Genomic DNA, 21,406 nt, shown 5'->3' with positions numbered 1-21,406 from the left:
AAAACACCAACTGTGGTTATAAAGAGAAAGGCACAAGTGAAAAAGACTAAACAAGGGAAGTCTTCCTTAATTTCTCTTAATTCCAAGCTTTCCTTTTACTTTTTAAAAATTTCAATAGCAACAAAAGTTAAACAATACCAGTAGACATAGTAATTGGGACTGACAGTATATGCAACATCTCAAATCTATATTCTCCCAGCTCTCCCACAAAATAAGTTAAATATGTTTCCTCATCTTATCACTGAAGCTAAGATTGGCCCTTATATTTATATGGCTCTCAGTTTATTTAATATTGTTCTTTTTATTTATATTCCAGTATTGTAATCATTGTGTATATAGTTACATGGTTTTGCTTATATCAATCTATATGATAAACAACTTTTTCCATGTTTTTTTAATAGTATTGCTCACATTTGTTGTTTCTTATGGAAAATATTTCCTGATATTCAGATTGCCATAATTTCTTTAGTCATGCTGCAATTGATGAGAGCATTTTTTCATCTTTTTATTATCAGAAAACATGTCACCATGAATATTTTGGTATAGAAAGAATTTTGTTTATGACTTTGTCCTCTGTAGGATATATCTCTAGCAGTGAGACCTTTTGATCAAAAGGTATGGATACCTTAACTATTTTTTCTTCCATTATCCTAGATTATTTTTCCAAAATAGTTAGTCTGTATCATTATACTGTTTATTAGAATGACTATCTTCCTGGAATTCTTCTAACCCGGTTCTTTCAGTCCTTTGTGATCCATAGCAATTTTCTGAGTATCAAAGTTGTTTTAATGTGTATTTATTTTATTTTTGATGATCTGAAGTTGTCTTTCACATAACTGATAAGAGATTGCAATTCTTATTTTAAGAACTATTTAATATTTCTTATCTACTGATGTTGTTGATGATGATGATGTTGATTTTATATATTTGTTTTGAATTTTTATATAGCTTGCAAAGCAGACATTTATTTGAGAAACTCAAAGCCCCAATCAACCTTTTCCTTTCTTATTCTAGTCTCTTTGTTTTTATAACAAAGATTTCAATTCCTTATAAAATGAAAATTCTCTATTTTTCATTTTATGAATTGTCTTTTATTTAGTTAAAAATTATTTCCTTAGTCATAGTTTTGAAAGGTACTCCCACACATTTTCCTCTTTTTTTCCCTAAGGCAGTTAGGGTTAAGTGACTTGTCCAGAGTCACACAGCTAGGAAGTATTAAATGTTTGAGGCTGGAATTTAACTCAGATCCTCCTGATTTCAGGGCCAGTACTCTATACACGCAAAGGTCCTCAAACTATGGCCGCAGGCCAAATGGGGCAGCTGAGGACGATTATCCCCATCACCCAGGTCTTATGAAGTTTCTTTATTTAAAGGCCCACAAAACAAAGTTTTTGTTTTTATTATAGTCCGGCCCTCCAGCAGTCTGAGGGACAGTGAACTAGCCCCCTATTTAAAAAGTTTGAGGACCCCTGCACCATCTAGCTGTCCCCCTCTTTTTTATTTTTATATTTAAACTAGTTCTTAAGCTGGAGTCTATGGATTTAAACTTTTTAATTTGAAAACTATTTCAAATATAGTTGGTTTCCTTTATAATCCTTTGTATTTTATTTCGTGCATTCAAAAATATTATTATAAGAAGGAGCCAGTATCCCAGATTGCAATATAGGGGTTCATGACACAAGAATGGTGAGGAACTCCTGATTTAGATTGAGTATCAGTTTGGAATGAATTGATGTATGAAATGCTTCTGTAATCATCCCCTTTTCCCCAAACTGCTTTCTAATTTTCCTAGTAATTTTTGTCAAATGAGGAAGCTTTCTTTAAGAATGTATGTTTCTGAGTTTATCAAATATTGGAATATTGAGGTTGATCATTTCTGATTCTTGCTTATCTTATGTTTTCCAGATTCACTTTTTAATTTTTTTATTCAGGACAAAATAATCTTAATGATTACAGATTTTTAAAACAGTTTGATGCTCAGAAATCCTAAACTCCATTACTTTTTTACTGTTTGTTATAATTTTCCTGGAGATTTATATTTTATATTTATTTATAAATATAAGTATTTATATTTTTTTATATCATCTTGTCTGGCTCTCTACAGCTTTTACTTTGTGTGGTCCTTGCTAATTTCATATAGAAGTAAAGCTTTAAATTACTTTAAGTGATATGATAATTTTGATTATATTTTAGTATAGCATAACTATAAGGGATAAATATCTCTCCAATTAAAAAATTTTCTGTTATCTCTATAAAGTGTTTTAAGTTGTATTTACATGTATTTAGTATGTCTTAATAGTTTGGATTCTAGATATTATATGTGTGTATGCTACTTATTTTGAGTAGTATTTATTATTTCATTTTTTCCCTACTAGAGTTTGTTATTTTTCTACAAAAATGCTGATGCTATTTTTTTTTTTTTTGGTATTTATTTTGTATCTGATTATTTGTTGAGACTTATTATTCTCAGTTTATTGATTCTTTGGGGTTTTCTAAATTAAAAAAAGCATTATATCTACATATAGAGATAATTTAATTCCCTCTTTAAAATTTTTTTTTACCTTTAATTTCACTTGTAAGTACTATTATTGGTATTTTTGTCATAACTGTGACATAATTGTGGGGAAAGGAGAGCTTTCTTGTTTTTACCTCTGCAGTTACTAGAAGTTTTTGTTTGTTTGTTTGTTTGTTTGTTTGTTTTTTTAGTATTTCTCCATTGTGAACAATACTAAATTTACCATATTCAATAATCCCTTTATGCCTATGCTTTTGAGGTCCTTAGCATGACTGAAAGACATTTTAGCAAAAGCTTTTTCTTCATCTATTGATAAAATCATGTAATTTTTTTTTAATTTAATAAACTAATTATGTCAGTTGTTTTCTTCACTTGTGAGCCATTCTTGCATTCCTGGTCTCTAGCCAGCTATATTTATGAAAACCTATATTACCTTTGAATTTGAATATATTCAGACTTTTTTATTTCTTGGACAACTAATTTCTAATGCTTGTTTCAATATTAATATGCTTTTTTATATTGCTTGTATATGTACACTGCATAGAATTAATCAAATCAACTTTGTATTCCTAATAGCAAGACATATGTGTATATATGCACATATATGTGTGTATGTACTATACTCCTGTGTTTCTTGATTATTTGAATTGTAGAATATGGATGACTTTCAAGATAAGATTATCAAGTTCAGTATAAGATTATTGTCAAGATAAGATTAAAAGATGAATTCTAAAGTTCACTTAAAGAAAACAGCTTTGAAAACCTAGAGAAAATCCTTCAACCTGGAGGAGTTTACTGGGTCCCAAACTCAATACAGAAGGGTATGGAATATTATAGTCTTATTATTATAAGATTTTAATTAAATGTCATCTTACATCCTTCCTACAACCTGTTCTCCCTTCCTGTTTTTCATTTTAGCGAGTCCATATTCACTTCTAGACTTAAAGTTACCAGAATTATTCATAATATTATAAATTTAGAGCTGTATTAGATTTTAGATTAGAGGTCATCTACACCAATCCCTTCATTTTAAGGATGAGAAAAATGACATAAAGAGAGGGGAAATGATTAGCTTAAAGTTAGATAAGCAAGTAAAGGTAAATGGCAATGATGGAATCCCAATCCAGTTCCTCTGATTTTAAATTCAGCACATCTGAGTTCAAATCCAGTTCCATTATACCACTCTGCTTAGGTTTATTATCTATAGGCTATCCCCCCCCCCCAAACTAGAAAACCTCTCCTTTGTTTACAAATAGTAATAACTTTATAAAAAATTATACATTCCCATGGCAATAAAGTTAACTAGCTATTGAGTCTCTATGATCAATGAAGTTCAAGGAAGCCAAATATCCTCCTTCTCCATGTTTATTGAACATCTGCTATGTACCTAGAACTATATAAACACTTTCATACACTATAATTCCCATTTTTCCTATTTAGATTTTTCTCCAATGTCCTCCATGATAATTGGGAACACCTTTGGTTTTCATATATCCCTTTGTTTTATATATTGTTTTATAATAACAAAAGAAGGATCCTTTGAATAAAATTATCTGTCATTGCATCATTCAAAAATATTTTATGATTTTTAACGTATGCATGAGGGACAACTTGTTGCAAGAGAACCCTTAAGGCTGTATTCTATTTTACTAAATGCTAAAATAGTATAAAATAATTATCAAAGATATGAATAACTGGAGAAGGAGATGGGATGGTCACATAGTGAGAGCGAAGGATAACAGATGGATAGCTCAATTGCAGTGGTATTTGGGAAACTGCATTTGCATTCATATCCATAAAATATTAAAAGACCCAGAGGAAGGAATCTAGCATATTGGATAGATCTACTATGGAACATTCATGGAAAAAATAGACAAGACTCACAATGAATAAGAAGACATAGGTAGATTGCAATTTGTACCTATGGAGAGAATATTCATGAGATCATGGATCTCATCTTCAGTAAGATCATATATAGTTCCTTTGAAGCATTAAAACAACATTTCCATTTAAAAAGATTAAATTAGTGTTTAAAATCTTAATACATAAAAAATCAAATAACTCACTAAAAATGAATGTTAAGAGAAAGAAAAATTTTAACTTAGAAAAGCAATCCTAACTATACATTTTCCTAATAAGCATTGCTGTTAGTAAGGAAGATGAGATATTTCAGTATGCAGTAACAGAAGAGTATATAGGTAATATCTTTATACAATATACTGAATATTTCTTGATAACACTTCTTCAGGGCTTACATTATGTGTATATTAGGAGTGAGGGGTGGTGTGTGCTTAGGGGCCATCTAGAGTTTAGTGGTGAATTGTAGTGAAATTTGTACCAGAGCTATAGCTAGCCAAGGTAAGTAGGATAAGGGAATAGAATGAGGTAGCAGATATGGAGCCAGTATAATGGATCACTAATCAGAATGACTTTAAAAAAGTGTATATAATAAAGGTGAAGGTGGAAAAATCAAGTAACCTAGCAGGAATCGTTGACAGTTATGTTTTCCTTATTGAGACCATTGGATTTTTGCCCTTAGTGAATGTAGAATGCTCATATTTGTTTTTTAAGGGTTGAGACTTGTTCTCATCCAGGACCCACGTATTATATATAGCTGATCTGAGGAGTATATAATATGAAATGAATGAATGAATTAAATTCAATAAAATTATGGTCTTGATTATGTGTAAGTCACAGGGCCAGCTGTTGAGGATACAAAAACAAAAGTAGTTCCTATTTTCTTGGGAGCTTATGTTCTGCTGGGGGATAGAACATGAAGTCAGATAAGCAAAAAACAAGATAATCTGAGAAATGGGAGAGCGTTAATAACTAGGGAAAGAAAACTTCATTGATGAGGAAAGTCTTGAGTTGAGCTTTAAGGGAAGCTAAGATTTTGAGGAGACGGGGGCAGAGAATATTTTTCTAGTTATAGAGGACAATTTGTGTATGGTGACCAGGCAGATTTCCTGATTGCACGTAGTTCTGCCAACTCTATTATTCTACCCAAGTTTATTAATTCCCTATTCCCAGAGAAGGGTTGACCAGACTGACTATGGGAATGCATCAAGGAAAAAATGTTATTTTAGTTGTCTGTCCCTTAAGCTATAGGTAACTGAGATATGGTCTTTGTATTAAATGTTATAGGGGCTTGGTAGTAGCAAAGATAATAACAAAGATGGCAGTGATGATGATGCTACTGATGGACACACCAGAATCTACTGTTTTCCTACTATCTATTTTCTTTTCTTCTAAATTGAATGCTGTTGATAAGCTTATTCTATTAAATCAGCTGGTCTTAGGTGAAGGAATTATCAGTCATCCCTCAGGTTTCAAAACCCACTCAGCTGAACTTAAAAACCTCATAGATGCAAGTAGCCTTTAGAAAACCTGAGTTAGAGCTAATTGGGTTGTATTGTATATAAGTAATTTAGATGAGGTATTGAAAACAAAATTTTAGAGTTTACAGAAGATACTAAAACTGGAGGCAGAGCAAATAATGAGGAACAAAACAATCAGACTCCAAAGGCTTTGGATTGTATAAGTAATTGGATCAGCAGATGGCAAATGCAGTTCAGTACAGGAAAATGTAAAATAGTCTTGGAGCAAAAGAAACAAACTAAAAAATAGACGCTAAATGGAACAATCATCCAGAACACTGACCAGGAAACAGAAAGGAGGGGTTATTGTAAAAAATAAATCATTGAAACTCTTAGCTTATGGCAAATTCTCTTGTTTTAGGATCATATCAGAATTAATGTGCATGCATAGCATCCAAGGCAGTTACTTACTGCACCCTATGGGGACTGGCAGGATGCTTCAAACATCAAACATTTCAGCAAATCCTATATAGCCACTTAAGAAAAATATTCTTCACAATGTTGTTTTCTTGTATCAAAATTCTTCATCTTTATCACAGTCAGTGACTTCAGTGTTTTTAATTTTTTCCTCATTTGCCAAATGTTTAAGTTGTGCTGATTATTCTGAATCTTCTTTTTGCATGTTCTTAGGAAAATTATTAACAAGATTTAAAAGTTATTTTATTAGATAACATCTCCCCACATCATAGACTACCATTCAAGAAAGCCATTGAAGATATATGATTAATAGCACCACATCTTCACTGCATGTCCTTCAGAATGACTTGTACTTTTCTGGTAAAGTAAGAAAGCAATGACATTTGGTAGGAAGCAGAGAAGGGGAAGGAAACTAGCATTTATTAAGCACCTACTATGTGCTAGGTACTGTGCTAAATAATTTAAAAATATTATCTAATTTAATAATCCAAGTAACTCTGGGAGGGTAGATGCTATTGTAATTCCCATTTCATATTTGAGGAAATTGAATCTGCTAAATATTATGTAACTTGTCTAAGCTAATGTCTAGGGGCTAAATCTGAACTCAAGTCTTCCTGACTATAGGCTTACCTTCTATCCCATGTACCAACTCATGATGGCTAAGGGCTATTTCTGTCTTCCTCTTTTTGTTGTCCAACTCTAGAAATCTCATTCTTGGGAAAACCTGACCAGTTTCTAGACAGTTGGAGACAAATGATGGATTCAAGTTTCTCCCCATTACAGAACATCATCCACTAAAAGTTGTCAAATTGATCTTCCATAAACATAGATCTGATTCTGTCAATTCCATCCCACTCAATAAACTGAGTCTGCACCATGTTCTCTATTGTTCATTCAGTGACATCTGTACCCTTCCTGTTCCTCCAACATGATTGCTCCATCCATTGTTCCATCTGTCCTTCATATCTGTAATTCTTTCCCTCCTCATTAAATCTCAGCTCAAATTCTACTTCTGCAGTTAAGCTTTTTCAAGTTAGGCTTAATTTTAATGCCCTCCCTAGATAGCCATCTCCAGTTTATCTTGTTAAAGCTTGCTTTTACATAGGTACTTACCTGTTGTCTTCTCCATTACATGTTAAGCTCTTTGAGAATAGAGCCTGTCCTTTGTCTTTCTTAGCACAGTACCTGGCACAGATTGGGCACTTAATGATTGTTGTCTGCCTTGGAAAGAATTCTGGAAAAGACGTTATGGGATACCAAGGCAAGATAACACTTAAGTCAGCACAGAATGCATGTTTTTGTACAAGTTAGGCAATGAAGACCTTTCTTAGTCTTTCAGGATCTAACTATATAATTCAGGAACTCCAACTACTCTGAGTTCATATTTAAGCTGTGTTGCAATTAAGCTGTGTTTAAGCTGTGGCACCATAACTTTGTTAATGCATCATAACTTTTCTCTAATGACTCCTTATTTGCCTGGGATGCTCAGATATCTCTGACTGTAAGCAATGTCTCTGATAACTGGATTTCTGTGTCTTGGGATTTTCTTTACTAATTGCTAAGCAATTGGCCAGATTATCACATAACCAATTACATTTTAACATTAAGTACATGAACTAGGAAGGCTGACTTTTTCATTTTTTTTTCTTTTTTAGTTTTCTTCATGACCAGATCCAAATACATATATGATGATAGATCAGAAACAGACCTTCTAATGGTTATTCCAGTTAGCTGAAGAGCCCCAAATGATGTTTTTTTAGTTTACAATCTTAGATTTACAGCAGGAAGAGTTCACAAAAGCTATCTAGTCCACTCTTTTCCTTCTCAAATGAGAAGAATTAACTTATTTCCCAAGGTCATATAGATAATAGATATCAGAGTTGGGATTTGAACCCAAGTTCATTAACTCAAGTGCAGTGTTCCTTTGATTGTATCATGCTTCTAATATTTATTACTATAGCAACTGTTCCAAAATTCATTTGGAATTGGGTTTAAATTATAGGTCAGAAGTTAATTCTCTTGGACAAATCATTTCCTCTCTATGGAATTTTTCAATTGAAGGATTTAAACTAGATGATATTTAAGATTTTTTAAAAAGCCCAATCCCTGTGATTCTTTAACTTCATTACTAATAGGTACTAAAATATAATAGATATTTTTCTTTCTTTTTTTTTTTAATGCTAGCAATAGAAGGTCACTTACTCTTTCTTATGGTTTGATTACCCCTAGGGAGTCACACTTCTGAATTACACTCTCCAATTTTTAGATCTAATAGAGGACCCTATGGTCACCAATAGTCAACTTCAGCTTTTGTTTCTAAGACTGAAAATGCCTTCCATTAGCATGACATGCACATGATAATAACTCTCTCATCTAGTGAGCTTCTTTTACCATCTGCAGAAAATAAAACTGAAGTCTGTTTACAAATCACAGTGATTTCACTGAGCAAACTACCCTGCAAAATCAATTGATCTCAAGAATATTTAAATTTCTCAATAGCCTTTTTCTTACTGAAATCCTTTATTATCCAGGAAGCCTTCACTGGAGTGTATCGGTTGGATGAATTAAACAATGATAAGCTTTGAAAAGTATAAATAAGCTAAGCTGGGAGATCTGAAGGAAATTGTGCTATGAGATGAGATTTAGCACAAAGGTAAGTAAGAGAGGTTGTGCCTATCTCATTCCTCTCTGGTATTTTGCCTATGGGTCTCTCTTTGGAACATGGTTACCATGTAATTAGTTGAGCAATAAGTTAGGTGTTTAAAAATATTTTTTCAGGTGCTTTTTTGTATTCATGGTAGCTTCTCAACACCAAAAATCAATCTCAATCAAAGCTGCAACTGAGTTTATCATAAATTATCATGAAAAGGTTTTCTACTGAGTAGATGGTTAATTACTATCTAATTTGAATAATTTTGCATATTAATGAGAAATGAATGAAAATCATTTTTAGATTTTTAACTTCAGCTGAGAAACCCATGGAGATAATGGCCCCCTTTTAAGATGCATGTGATCCTGCTACTAAAGGAGAATGAATTTTTTTTCATTTACCAACTTGTTTTAAATTGATTAATGGATTAGTGTTTTTGTCATTAATAAACTATAACTAAATGAAAGACAACTTCATTATTTGACTTGGTAGCCTTTAGCCAGCTGCTAGAAAAAGGAAAAAGAAAACAAATGAAGAGTTTGCTTGGAAAATATACAAACTTGCACAGTCCTTTAGAAAGTGCTGAATCTATAGATGTGTAGATTTTGATTGTGAATGTATTTCTATAACCTATATATTTTTTGAGGATGCAAAGTTCTTTATGCACATATGTATATAAATATGTAGTGTGTGTATGCATGTGTCTGTGAGTATATCCAATATGCATATTGACAGGGAGTGGACGCTAGAATGAGAACTATTATGGTAGTCTTCAATTTGAAAAAGTGACTGACAGTGGCCTCAGGCTTCAGGAATTATTGCAGCCTAGAAGTTGAATGTCACTTTTAAAAGCTCTCCTCGAAACCTTTCTCTTCATTGTAAACCAAGAATAGCAGTTCATATGATTTTACATCTTTTTTTTTCTCTTAAGGATAAATGAAGAATCTTTTTTCTGCCTCACTGCTATCCCAAATTTCTGTATTTTCTTCTCATTCTTTATTTTGTGCACAAAAGAGATCATCTCTCTAGGAAATATTTTTGCTTCCCCTACTATACTCAAGTGGAAACAAAAATCTAAACAGTGAATCTAAAGTGACTTCAGAGTCAGAGGAACTGATTTCAAATTTCATCTCTGTTCTGCCTCTAATTCTATTTATATGGCTTTGACCAGTCACTTAGTCTTAAACTTTGACCAATTTACAGTTTCCTGATTTGTAAAATGATAAGTTTGGAGAAGCTGGACCTGAATTCCTTTTCCAATATTAGATCTATATGTGATACAGTGAACAGACAGGGCCAATTCATTCTGGCTAGCACTGATTCATAAAGTCATGCATCCTAGACCCTGATAAAATGGAACCTTTCAACCAATTCATGTTGATTCTTGAAATCTACATTACATTTCACAAGGTTATAGCTAATCTGTCTTGAGGATTAAAATACTATATAGAACTGTATTTTAAAAAATCACAAATTATTTTGTTAGTCTCTAAGATTTGGGGAATTTCCTATGGATAAGATCTCTTGGTGTTTGGTAAATCCCACTTGAATAAAGCTATCATTCTACTTAGTTCTCCTTTCCAGTATTTACCTAAGTTTCCCTGCAGAACTTGTGCAAAGCCTCTAGAATATTCACCTGATAGGAAAAGGAGAAGACAGAAGGAGAAAGAAGAGAATCCTTTGTCTTCAGTTCAGGAAATATTTGTTTCTGGATGCAAAGAGGAAAAATGAAGACTTCCATGCTTATTGAAGGAACTAGACAGCTGTACTGAACCCTACTCACAAAGACCTGTTTGACCTCCATGGTCAGGAATATCTTGGCTAGGTCACAAAGAAGAATTTCTTCAATATAAATGGCACAGATCTTCAAAAGGAGCTCGGTATAAAATCACAGAGAAACTATGGAAAATTACTTTAGCGGTAAGAGGCAAGCCATTTTACAAAGAAGGAAAAAAAATGATGTTTCCAATTGAGCCATATGCCAGAGTAACTTTCAGTATAAGACATGAACTATATTTTAAAAGCACAAAGTAGGAATATTTTTTTAAAATTATGGAATCAGGAGTGGCATTAGCATGAGCTGTCCACTCCCCCACTCCTCCTTCTGGTCTCTCCCAGTCTCTTTTGCCAAGGAACTGAGAATGAATGGTTAAGAGCCAAGGAAATGGAAAAGAAGACAAAATAAAGCTGGGTAAATTTTGGCGGAATTTGAGCCTTAACATACTGCACAAAGTTCTCCAATATATTTAAATAGTCCTGTGTCATCAGTTGGTGGCTTTTCCTTTCGACATTTTGTGATGTATTTTGTTTTTCCCTAATTAAGCTTCACATGTTAGAATTAATTACTGCAGGAGAGTTGAAATCTGGTGGTCTAATTTTCAACTTCAGTTAATAGGGCTCAAAGTATACAATAACCTCTGCAATCACTCAACCTCCCAAATTATATTGCTTAGTCTACATAGAACTCAATCCATCCATATCACAAATAAATAGAACATAGATAGATATGATGATGAAGCACTATAGGTAATTTTCTTGAGGGCCCTTTGAATCAGTCTCATTTTTTAATATTCACATGTGTCATATCCCAGAAGTAGAGGGAAACTTACTAGTCCCAATAAAGCCATCTCCTCTTCTCTCTTTCTTTCTCCCTTCCCCATCAATTGTATTTTAAGATCAAGCCAAAGGCAATTTTCTATAGAAAAGATATAAGAATTTTGTGGATAAAATAGAAAAAAGAAAGTACAGGGAGCTTCCACAGACTAGGTATGAAATACTTAGATTGCTACTGCTCAAAATTAAATTCTGTAGGAGTTTCAAATGGCTTACTAAGGACAAAGGTATATAAGTAACTTGATGGGAGAAAATATGGCAATGAATAGTAAAAACAAAAACACTACCCTCCCAATTTCTTTTAAAACAATGCTTACATTCTTTGTGCTTGTAAAATCAACATTAATAGTATTGAAGAGACATGAAAGATGGGTTCTGTGTTATGTGTGAAAATCTAAGAGTTTTCATTTCAAGGAATAAATAGTTTAGGGGAAGAAGGCTACATGAAAATTGGAATCTGACATATATTTCTCTTAAATATATCCATTTTTTTCTTCTTTCCATTCCCTTTTTCTATTTTCTTTTTCTGATCAGAAATTCTAGGTATTTAAGCTTATCTTTTAGTATTGGTCTGATTAAAGCACAATAATGGTAACAGCAACCACAACTAGAATCTATTAAGGTTTAAATTTTATAAATCTACATAATATATATTAAGGCACAGATGACCAAATAGATGACCCCTAGATCCCAATTAGAGTATACTTTTAAAAAGCATCTTTTTGACCTAAGTGAATATCTAATTGTACACATACTTTAAAGCAGATGACTCTTGAAATTCTCAGTCTGTTCCCATCAATCCTTTTTGATTGCCCCAAGAATAGGTTATGGAGGAATAATGAGGATGAAGTGGACATAGGGAGGGGTGGGAAGAGCATAGTATATACTTTGGGAAAGAGTTCTGGATTGGTGAAGTGAGACTAGCTGGTAATGCCATGATAGGTAGAGTCCCCTGCCAGATGTAGTATGTATCAAGGCTATAAAGGTAACAAATGGAGTATTTCTAGCAGACCAGTTCTGGAGTTCCTAAAGGTATAATCCAATTGGGGGTTAAGCCATATTGTCATAGTTTTGTGGGGTTTTTGTTTGGTGGAATCACTTGATATTCTCAGTATAAAGTTTCATTAGTGCCTCCCAAAGTATCTACACATAACTTGACTCCAACATAATGATGTCATTTTGAACATCTTTGTGAACGAAGGACAACAACAACCATAAGGGGTATAGTTTGTGTTCAGGAAAGACTAGAACCTCTGGTGTGAGGACTACTTTTCACATTTGGTACCCACTTGATTCACCCAACTTTCACTTGTGACTCTAAGAAGCTGTAGCATGAACAGCAGCCATAACCTGGTAAACTTTTTTCACAGATAGACTAAACCAGCTTGAGGGTAATTGAGTGGTTTAAAACCTGTAGGCGAGTGGGGAGATATCTAATCCAAAAGTGAAGACTTCCCCTGGTAGAATGGACAGTTTAGTTTAGAACAATTTATTCCAAAAACCTTGAAGACAGCTGAAGCAGGCACTGTGGAGAGCTTGGTTATACATATAAGATTCCAAGGTCATCCACTACATTCTGAACCATCACCAGTCTTGACTTTTGTCTTTCTACTGAACTCTGATGACTGGAAGAGGGAGGGAGATTGACAACTTCACACATCTCTTCCTCACTTAAATCAAATCTTTGTGCAAATCTAAAGACATTAACCATACCATTTCACCAATTTTTATCTACCTTAAATCCTGTGGCAACAGGCAAGTAATGAAGCTGCAAGTACAAAAAAACTGGGAGCTATAGTAACAATCGGTAACCCAAGCCATAAGCCCATCTTCTCACTGGACTGATGTACCAGTTGGATTCAGCAATCCCTAAAAAAACCACACTGCTCACTTTCTAATATGAGACAGGGACTAAAAAAGGTGCACTAAAATTTTTCTCTTTGAGAACAAAGAAAGAAAACCAACCAATCATAAGAACACTTTTTTTGGAGGGGGGGGGTACAAATTAGGGAAGTGGAACTGCATTTATCATGATTATACATAAGAGTATATAGTATGAACTACACTCAATGATGCTGGCTAATTGATCCTACTAATCAGGATGAAGAGATTGGGAGGGGAGAGAAAAAGTGTTTTGTGCCAGGCACTGTGCTAAGCACTTGCCATATCTCATTTGATCCTCAAAACAGCTTCTTTTTAAAATCAATCATTATCTCTCCTTCCCCTCCTTTTCTGCTTCCAGGAAATAAATAAAACCGGACATCTATATTTAGGTTTGTTTACTATTCTTTGACCATATTCTTTGATCATTCTGAGGATGGTTACTTTTTTTTTTTTTTTAAAGTATTTCCACAGAGGCTCTTTAAATATAAATTTACTTGAATTAATAAATTCTGGGCTTGGATTCTATGTTTCCTTAGATTAATTATTGTGCTTCCCTGTTCCTAATATCAGCAAATACCATCAAGATAACTTTTAAGAGCGCTTCAGAGTTAATGCTGATACCTATTTAAAAATATTCTCAGGTTATCTAGTAAGGACTAGAATAATTTAACACACACACACACACACATGCACACACACACACGCACACACACACACACACACACATATATATATATTACCTGCCTACCTATCTACATATACACACTCATTTACACACATGCATATATTGTTTAATATTTTAAGATGTGTATGCTGTAAGGTTTTAATGCTTAGTACTTTCATATAATTTGGGTTTGAGTTATCTAATTATTCCTGTCTAGAGAGAAAAATCTTGCAAAGGCTGTAAGAATTACAAATAAAATTCTGTCTCCTGCTTATCCAAGAAGATTTGTCTTGACCAGTTCTGCAGATCAGTACCACATAAATACTTTTGTAAACTTGTACCTTTTAGGTATGAAATTCTTGAAATCAAAATAGTCAACAGTAAACATCACAACTACAGCTGCAGTTTTAAATATTTTATAATCCAATCAAATTGTTTGAGCAGTAAATGCATTTAAATGTTGTTATGCAATCCCCTCCAGACTTTTAAAAATGGTTACTCCGTGCCTAGGATTGCTATTTATGAAATTCATAGGGGATGACATTAAAAAATGGAGCATTTGACTGCTTAGAGAGTCATGTTTCCTTATATTTCTCAACATACTTTATATTTTATGGGATTATCTTTAAAGGCATAAATGTTAGATTATACTTTTTATTAATGAATATATATAAATTATTGCTTCTGGAATGATAATGACTATATGCGTGTATATATGTGTGTGTGTGTTATATAATACATACATATGTTTACCTGAGACATTTAGCATTCTTTCTGCTCTTTGGGTGAAACAATCAGAGAATTTTAAAATTGAAAAGGATCTTTAAGAACAAGTAGTACAAGTCATACCCATGGGTATGTCGGTAAATGTTTAACAACTGACTTGGGAATGGGGGGAGAAAATGGATATATTCAAGACACACTTTTAAGTTTAATCTGAATTATTAATATTTTCTCCATTGCTTTGTTAAGTCTAGACAATCAACAAAACAATAAATCAAGCTCTAATTTGTAGTGTTTACTGATTTCTAAGGTGTAAATGCTCACAATGAAAATTTAACAATCTTCCCTGCTGGTTAAGTTCTATGCCAAAAATTCCCCACTACAACATTCCCAACAAGTGGTCATCCATCCTTTGCCTAAAGACATCCAATAAGGAAGACACCACTATTTTCAAAGACTTCTTAAAGACTTTTCCCTAAGGAAATAAGCTACTTAGAATGAAACCAGGCAAGGAAATGCATTTCAAAAAGATGAAAAACAGAACTGTACTTGAACTGAATTCTGGTCCTGGCTTCCACAACTTACCAAAGTGTGGTCACTTCATTTTCTGAATCTAAGTTTCCTACCTTCTAAAAGGGAGCTATGATATCTTACCTTGCTTCTTTTCCTCAGAAAACTGTTAGGAGAATCAAAGAAGAAGAAAGTGGTGAAAGAATTTTTAAAAACATTGCTGAGGCAAATAAAATGTTACCATTATTGATGTTACTATGTTACTACTCAGAACAATTTTTGTTTGTTTGTTTGTTTGTTTTTTGTTGTTGTTGTTGTTGTTTTGGCTAAGGAAAAAGCTTATTTAAATTTCAATTACTCCTTTCTACTAAGAGAGCAAGATGTATCCTTCAGGTGAGGTCTGAGGAAAAATTCTGGACTAAACAGAGCTATGTGATTGCATTTGCTTTTATCCAATGCAGCTGGTGGATAAGTAGAAGATGTCAGTTTTCAGGAGCAAAAAATTCCTCAACTTTTCAATCTACTAATATTTAATCAGGAGGAAAAAAAAAAACCTGTTCTCTTAGGGAACAAAGAAGGGATAGAGGTACTATTGTTTTTGGATTCAGTTGATTTAAGCACATTTTAAAGAAGCAGTGTCAATTTTACAAGTAATTTGAAGAATGAAACAAGTATATTGATATTAACTATTTTTTATTTGCTTCTACAATGTAAGCATTTCAATCACTGTTACTATGACTACATTTTAATATGGCCCAGAACTCCTGCCACATAGAATAATGTAAACTCTTCTCCCCACATACATATTTCTACCTACTGAATTCAGTTTCATGTGTGTGTGTGTGTATATATATATATATATATATATATAAATATTAGACACTTATTAATAAATAATAACTAGCTAGCATTTATATAGAGCCTTCTATATGTCAAGCACTGTACTGTGCTTTACAATTATTATTATCTCATTTGATTCTCATGACAACCCTGAGAAGTAGGTGCTGTTATTATCCCAGTTTTACAGATGAGAAAGCTGAGGCAAAGAGAGCTTAAGTGATTTGTCCAACATCACACAGCCAGCAAGTGACTGCATTTGAACTCTGTTCTTTCTGACTCTAGATCCATCATCTAGGTAAGCATTTGATAAGTGTTTACTATCTGTAAAGTACTGTGCTAACTAAGCATAGGTTTAAAAAAATAAAAGGCAAAAGACAGTGCCAGTCCTCCCCAAGGAACTCACAATTACATGGGAAAAGACAAGACAAAAAAAAAAAAAAAAAAAGAAGAAGAAGAAGCTGCATGTGGAAGGGCATGATGAAATCCAGAGGAGATGTGTAACCGAATGAGATATAACGAAATAGATGTAGGGGGGCACCTTCATAAATGGAGGATCTGGGAAGAGCTCTTTCCCTACCTACTCTCAATTTTGAATCTACTAAGTGTATAGCATCTGGACCATTAAGGTTACATTTTACTAGAGTTGGGGTAAGGTACAGTTACAATTTATACATAGACACTTAGAAACATGGTTAACTTTACTTGTAAGGGCATCAGGGGAACTGGTATGACCAGGGGAAAGAAAGATGTCCTATAATGGGAAATAACACATCTAGACTGGACTTTGAAGGAAACTAGGGATTCTGAGAAGGGAATTTATTTATTTATTTATGTAGTTGCAAGCACAGGATAGGTCTAGCCTCCTGGAGAGCTAGTTGGTACAAAGTCAAGAGCTAGGGCATGGAATGTGGAGCCTAGGGAAGAGTAGATAGTTCAATTTGACTGGAAAGGAAATGAAATAAATAAGTACAAAGCAAATTTTAGAGGGCTTTCTAAGCTAGATGCTGGGTTTTACATGATATCCCAGAGGCAAAACAGATGATGTGATGTGACTGACATGATCAGACTTGTTATTTAGTTACAACTAACTTGTTGGTTGTGTGGGGAGTGAATTACAGAAGAAAGGTACTAAAAGTAGGGAGTCTCCCTATAGGTGTTACCAATACGTGACAATAGGAAAGTGAACCAGTATTGTGGCTGTATAAGAGTGGAACAAGAGCCTGAATTTGGTAACATAAAGGCTATGGGAAAGGGGGGGGGGCTAGAGACTTGGAGAAATCTGGAACCAAAAAAAACTGATTTCCTTAAACAGGTCGTTTAATCCTTTTAAAGAAAGAACAATAGAACAAAGGAAATGAAACTTGGAACTTCAATTTATAATTTTCCAACAACTCCCAATTTTTAAATTTGCTATCTTAACAATCTAGATACCCTTGAGGCACATCAAATGTTCCAGAGTCTGTGCAATTTGAGAAGCAACTTTAATCAAAAAAGAAAACTGGGAATAAAATAGCACATATTTAGAATTTTGGGTTTGTAGAAATATTTTTGGGTACAATGGAATAATGACTGTGTGGAACACTTTAAACTCAAAGGCCAGGAAATATAGTGACTTTAATTCACCAATCTGCTTCCCTTGAATTTCTATCACTTGGCTTTTGTTGTTGGAGGTAAATATATCCTTAGAGTAAGGAGATTATGAAAAAGATTTAGTTTAGGAAAAATCAAATGAAATAATTTGGGGATTTACTTTTAATGTAATCTTTTTTCCCCCTATATGTGCTAACAACCATGAGGAACTTTCATTCAGATTATTTTTCTTTTAGTGTCTACACATATTGTGTGTGTATTAGTCACTTTGTGTGTTTGTGTATGTGTTTTGTATGTTTTGCATGATATCCCGGGTCCAGACTATATTGATTCTCTCCCCCCTTCTTATCTTACCAATGTCCATTTGTTTCACTTGAACAAATTGCCCAGTTTTTATAGGTATATCTGTGTGTGACTTTGGACAAGTACTTAACCTTCTGACCTTTGCCTTCTATATTTATAAAATGAGAATAATGATAACTGTACTACTATCCCATAGTAGTTATTAACCCTATCCCATAGGGTTACTATGAGGATCAAATGAGATAAAGTACATAAATGGACTTTGAAAACAATGCATCCTGTGAAATACTTGAAAGGTGATGCTTTTATGCAAAGAATTTCTTCTATTGGCCTTATTATTATTATTATTATTGCCTAGCAGACAGTAGGTGCTCAATGAATGTTTATTGATATAGCTTTTCTGCTTGGCTAGGACTGAGAATATTGTGTTAAAATGGCCTTTGGTAGAATAAACTAACCACATTTTTGGCTTCCTGTCTGATTTGCTCTTAAGGATATTAAGAAATACATTTATAAAGCCCCAAATTACACATTTAAATGCATATGATAATCAGTGCACAAAATACTGGCTGGATAAATTATATAAACTATGTTAATGTTCCTGAGCCAGTTTCTTCAGGTCTTGATATTGACACACATATTTGTCCCCCCACTCCTACACCCTTTATTAACCTTAGGTGCTACCATTGACTCAGGTCAAACTTGGATGGGAAATACAGATACCTACCTATCTACCTTCCTACAAATATACCTCAGTCCAGCTAAGTATATTCTACGACTACAGGTCACCACAGACTCAAGGCAGGTTTGAGAAATGGCCAGACCAAACTTCATCAACCACCAGAAAGCATCAGCTCCACCTAGCGATATCTATGCATCTCAACAGCTCTGTTTCTTATACACAGCAGCACAAAAGCTTGGCGTTAGAAGCTATTAGGAGAAACAGTGATTGACAAGGTACCATTCATATCAAGTTTAACAGCCTAGATGACTCTCTCTAAGGGTCTTCCCTAATTCATGACCCACATTAAAACCTTGGAAAAATTCCAAACTGAGCAAGTGTCTCTGGGACACTCCGAGTTCTAGAAAATGATACGCTAGTTTGGAACTCCCAGGGTCGCTGCCCTGACCTTCCCAGATCTAAACCTTTGAATTTACATTCTCAGAGTTTGAATAGCCTAGAATATGTTTTTGTGGAGTTGCTTCTTAATGCACTATGTTCCACTCTGTGAGTCGGATTCTTTCTTTCCTGATGCCTGGAAAGCAGAATGGGTTTTTGCAAAGCTTAAGAGGGAATCCTTCTGTAGATTTCCCTGGATAGTAGAAATAAGGTTGAGGTAAGGAGGAAGTGGAAAATATAACATGTTTCTTGAAAATCGGTATGTGCATTTCCAGGTTATATACTTTGGTTTAATAGCATGTACTGGGATCTTATTGATGTGTAGTAGATATCTAAACATTCTGACTAGTGCCCTTCCCCCTACAAGATTCCAGATCTAGCTCTCCCTCATGTGCTGAAAACAACATATAGAAAGAAAGCGCTTTTCATCCAGGACTGTTGCAGCGGTGGAGTTAAGCAGTCCCCCAGGAAGAGCTGCCTGCTAGCTCCAAGGCCACCTTGGAGAATACAGGACAGAGACAAAGCACTGAGCTTACAAAGATCGAGCTCTGGGTATTCTCATCCTGGGTTTTAAATGGAACCACAGATGTGGACACCCCTTAGGATGATTATAAATGATTTGGGATCGTGCATTTGTAATGTAAAAGTTTCTTTGTTAATTGACCAGGGGAGGGGGGGGGGTTTGCGAATTTCTCCTTCCTGGTGCCTAAAATACCTGTTATGGCTTAGAGGATCAATAACTTTTACATTTCACAGAGCATCTAAGTAGGTCGGTACATAGAGGATGGAACACAAAAGATAGATATTCAAATGAAAGACTTCAGCGGGTCAATAATTTAACACTTTCAGAAAGAATGCTAGCCTAAATCTTACATAGATCTCTAAGAGGGAATTCTTCATTTAAAAAATCTATTAAGAATGAAAAAGAATCTATTAAATAAATTATGGATATTTCAAAGCAAAATTGCTGTTAAACAGTGAATTAGAGCAAAGCTGAAATATTTTTCATGGTTTAAAGACTGACTTTCTATTTAGTAAGGAGTTGAGTGACTGATACACTTCAGTTTGGGATCTAAATCTCATTCTCCCTACCTCCCCCCTTCCCCCACAGCATTTAGACATGAGTGCTATAAATATATACTGACGAGAACTCTCTATTTGCTGCTCAGTGTTATTTTTTTGTCATCCATTTTTTCTTCATTTAAGGAAAAAAAACTCCACAACAACCCAGCACTGTCCATTTGCATTGGAAATGATTCTTTACAAATGTAAATCATTGCAAATTATTATAATAAAAAGAGGGCTCAGTTTTCTACAACCTACCCATCACAATTGTGCCTCCTGACTGGATTTTTTTTTTTTTTTTGGTGTCTCGATATCAGAATATATATTACATTTGTGAGCTGTTTAAAATATAAAGAAGGCAGCATAAGTTATAATCCTCTCAAAATTATGTTTAATCTATTCAAGTGACACGCCTGCACGTACGTGTGCGCACACACACACAGAGTCTGAAAAGTACTAGTTGAAGTAAAAATAAAAGTCTGACTATGCTTATATTAACAAATATTTTTTTGCCCTATAAAGCAATCTTTAAATTTTGTCAAACTAATTTGGTTCCTAAAAATCCAGTACAATTAAATCTGGAAAACAATTGGTTGAATTAAATAACAAATATTTTATGTGAATGAACTGAATGGCTTTTTTGAAAATGGTTAATTGTTTGACTGAATTAAACTCTCCCCCTCAAAGAACGACCCAACTAATTCATGTGTGTGGATGTACCAGACTTCAAGAAGTGATTTTCGTTTACATAATAAAAAAAAAATTAGATTTGCTTGTTTTGTTGTATTCACCAATTATTTTTAGCAACTTCATGATTTGAGGTATTCAGGTATTCTTTTTAGAAGTTATAGATATTATTTAAAATTGCTTTTTCTTGGTTTGATAGAAATGGTAAATTAACTCACATCCATTTTTTCTTCATGTTAATATTTATTCTTCCTCCTCCAATCTCCCCTATTAAAAGAGTTCCAGAAACTAATACCATAATGGACATTTCCTGGAATATAGTGGATTAACTCCTTTTTTATGATGTTATATTAAAACTCGAGCTATATGATTACATAGTAAAATAAGGCATTCATATGTGCATTATACATACGTGTATATGTACATATACTATATAGGCTTACAGTTT

The sequence above is a fragment of the Sarcophilus harrisii genome, chromosome 2, assembly GCF_902635505.1.
Source record: "Sarcophilus harrisii chromosome 2, mSarHar1.11, whole genome shotgun sequence".
Classification (NCBI taxonomy): domain Eukaryota; kingdom Metazoa; phylum Chordata; class Mammalia; order Dasyuromorphia; family Dasyuridae; genus Sarcophilus; species Sarcophilus harrisii.
Note: the sequence above shows the minus strand (reverse complement) of the source record.